Raw genomic sequence first — 4,094 nt, 5'->3', positions numbered from 1 at the left:
GCCGCTTTTTAGCGGCCAGCCGCTAAATTTTAAAACAGCTGTAAAGCGGCCAATTTTGCAGCTAGGTTGACCAAATTTTAGGACGAACTATTATTTTTCATAAAAAAAAAATTACTTCTGATCATCGCCGAAAAACGGCAAATAACGGAAACCGCCATTTTCGGCGGTTACGGCGGTAAAACGGCGGTTGGCGGCGCCAATTAATATTTTTATCAGTTTGATGTTGCTCAAGGATTTACCAAAAAAAATATAGGTCTCTAGCTGTAATAGAAGCCACGATATTCATGATATATGTCTGTAGTAAAAGCCGGACAAAAATCGGTCATAAAGTCGGTCAGGGAGCGGTCAAACGGTCACAACACAACTTTTCTCAGAAGGTCATTGATATCTAAGTATTCACCAAAAAAATTTTAGGTTTCTCCTTATACACAAAAGTCATAATGTAGAAATTAAGATTTATTTAGAATTTTTTTTCTAATTTTGGTGCTACCCAACCGACTTTGACCGGACACCACAACCGACAGAGACCAGATATCCTAATAAAATCAACTCTTGCCGACGTATAATTACTAAACTTAAAAAGTCATGAAGTCACAGCACTCCATCTTACCTACAAAAAAAATGAAATTGAAAAAACTAGAGGGGGGGGCTCTTGGAGCCCCCCCCCCCCCGATCTGTAAGGGTTAAGTTACATTATTCCAGGGCTCAGCAGCCGTGTGTCAACGGCAACAAAGTCATATGTTTTTATTAAAAAGAGGGATTGCCATATTTGGGTCAGGTTTGGACGTTCAGCTGATTTTTAAAATTGTAAAAAATCGATTTTCCTGGGGCTGGCATACCTGATTTTTTTAAGTGAAGCTTTTCCACTTTATGGGGTTTTACGTCAAAACGTCTTGGGCAGATACTTAAACGCATTTTTATACATGAAATTGTTATCTGATGGTTATGAAACCTAATTTTGCGATCAACAACATTTTTTGTGGCAAGCTACTGTATAATTTTAAGTATGAGTGCAAAACACTAGATGGCCATTTAAAAAGCAGAATTTTCGCTGTAATTTTCTAATATGAAAAACTATCCCTTTGGGGAATAAACCTGTGGTGTCCTAACCCTGTGGGTCTACCATGTTCCCAATATGACTTAATTTACCCTGTCCTAGGGTAAAGAACAAAATCACAAAAAAAAAAACAATTTATTTTATTCTTCAAAATCTTTATAAATATCTTGAGCAGGTTTTGGGCCATTTTAAAGATCTCCTCCAAAGTCTAAGAGCGATAAAACTAGTATAAAGATAAGTACCAGGAACGTCAAAGTATTGAACAGGCCTTCTGTACATACATAGCTTTACTTGAGTAAAGAATGAATGCAGACTTTGTTCACGGATAAATGGATTGGTCATTGGGTCAATGGCAATTGAATTAATCTTTTTTTCAATTAAAAGGCTAAATAATCTTTTTTGGGATGGAAGATTTTCAACAAGAAACCAGTAAATTTATTCCCTAAAATTTTGGGGATGATTGTGTTATCTTACAAACACCTATCCCTGAATCCTATATACTTCTTTCAGGGTCAGTTGAATTTGAGTTTCCAATTGTGTACATAGTTTCCTCACCCTATCTCAATATTTACTAATAGCTAAAAAAGCTTAAAACTTCCAAAAAAAGATCAAAATTTGAAAAATTACAATTTTGAATGTATAATGTATAAATCATTTATGCATTCAAATTTTGATTTTTTTTGAAGTTTGAAGTTTTTTAGCTATTAGTAGTAAATATTGAGATAGGCAGTGTTGCGGAGCCGAGAGCCGTGGAGCCGCCATATTTTGCTGGAGCTGGAGCCGGAGCCGTAATTTTCGTTAAAAAACGGCTCCGGTTCCGGACTAGATAAATAAAGAGATTTTTATAAATTATAATTTGGTAACTCTGTTTTGTCATGTGCAAATGCCCTTTTTAAGTTTTTCAAGCCCATTTTTATCAAATATTGAACTTTTAAAACCTTCAAAAGTCAAAAATAAAAAATATTTTTTTATGGGGAAAAAAATATGTCGAGTTTTTCTTTATTTTTGGTCGGAGCCGGAGCTGGAGCCGGAGCCGCACCAAAACCAAACGGCTCTGCAACGCTGGAGATAGGATAAGGAAACACCTAGAAAACTGTGTACACATTCGGCAATTCAAATTCAACTGACCTTCTCTCAGTGTTGAATAATTGGTAAATTCAAACCTTTCTGGATTGTTGTACATAAATCTTTGCTTTGACTCAGAGAGTGCTCTATACATAGAATATAAATGAACAAAGTTTCAGTACATTACACTTTTCTTTGAATAATTTTAGTTTCAACATTCATAATAGTGAAATAATCAATTATATTTGGTCTGACACAGCCCTCTTATAAAGTAGCTTCTCATTTTAAATATAGTTTAATTCTAAACCTTATTTTTGAAAGAAAATCAGGTTAATGTTTATTCCCCTAGCCATTAAAGAATTTACTTTAGATGGTAGAAATATACCCTGAAACTATACGAAGACATATACGAATCTTACATGAAAATATCAACTTAATCAGAGAATCAATCTTTAAGGATGTTTCGTCAGTCTTCCTCAATATGTATGTACTATGTAGCTATGTATGAAACGAGTATATTTTGTTTTATCCTTATACTAAAGTAACATGATGTTTGTCTGTTTGTTTGTCTGTGTGTACCGAAGGATTTCGCTAACCGCTGAACCGATCGGGTTCTCCTTAACAGGGTAAATTCTCATATGTCCCGGGAAGGTTTTAAACTATTTTGGGGGATGGGTACCACCACCCTCCCAAGAGAAATCACAAAAATCGTATTTTTTTTTACATTTTCGATTTTAAAAGAGAGTTTAACGCAAACATAAACGTCAAACGCAATATAGACATATTTTGAATAAAAAAAACATTTAAAGTGCCACTAGAGGCCTCTAGGGGCGTATCCGCTAGTAATATTCTAACTTTTGATTCGTCCCATTAAACCGCCAAAAGTGGTGTCAGGTGAAAGTTATAAGAAAAGTAACACCTTCGCCTCCTTAAAACAAAGGGGGTGTTATGTGTTTTGTTTTTATATTGTTTTATTTGAAAATAAAATAAGAGTTTGGAACTTGATCACAAAGTTATTATCATACCCCAAATAAAAAAAATCATCTGTTTAATGATTAATTTAAAAAGTTATCTAAAAATTGAAAGAATTGTTTGTTGTATTAAATAAAATTAATTTTCTAATTCAGTGAGTGGAAAGTTTGTGAATGTATTCTTAAACACATAATCATAATTTTAACTTTTTCATATTAGGTGCATTATTTGCCAAATGTACCACTTTTCTGCACTACCTCTCCGATTTTGTTAATACTCTATATTTTGGTCCGTTGGGTCATTCAAGGATGCTGGATGGCCAAAAAAAAGTTTCAGAGTCCCTGGATGTCTAGATATCTAGCTATCTATGAAGGTAGGTAACAAAAATGTAAAAAACACCCATTTTTTCACAATTTTAAAAATTAATTATTTCATCAATCTTACATCCAATCTATACATTTTATGCACCAAAATGATTGCTTATTCATGTAAAAATCGCACATAATGCTATTTTGGCCAAAACTCTAATTTTACAGGGTGTCCAACAAAAAGTGTATTTTGGATATCTAGCGTAATACCCAAAATACCTGTCCGAAAAAAATCATTTTTTTTGGCTTAAATCCTGTGTTTTATCTGTGTGCATATGTGGCATATAACGGTTTGGACCACCCGGGACTATAAGGTTGTCAAATTTCACTTTGGGACACCCTGTAAATGTGATTTTTGCGTCTGTAGAGCTAAAACTTGGTCCAAATTGGCCATTTTTTTCAAATTACTCTAATATGTGTCTTAGTATGTTTGGCCATAGTGTTTTCTGACCAGATTAATATTTTCATATTTTTTGGACACCCTGTATTTTCAAAAAAAGAGAAAAAAAATTTTGTTTTTTTTTAAATTTTTTTTCTATTTTTAAGTTACTTAAAACTGTCATATAGATACAGATTTTGACTAATAACAATAATATTTGCCTATGTTACAATTTTTTACACTTTTGGGACAC

Source organism: Acartia tonsa, chromosome 1 (genome assembly GCF_053477335.1).
Source record: "Acartia tonsa isolate MP-2025a chromosome 1, ASM5347733v1, whole genome shotgun sequence".
NCBI classification, from domain to species: Eukaryota; Metazoa; Arthropoda; class Copepoda; order Calanoida; family Acartiidae; genus Acartia; species Acartia tonsa.
This window is presented reverse-complemented; position numbering follows the sequence as displayed.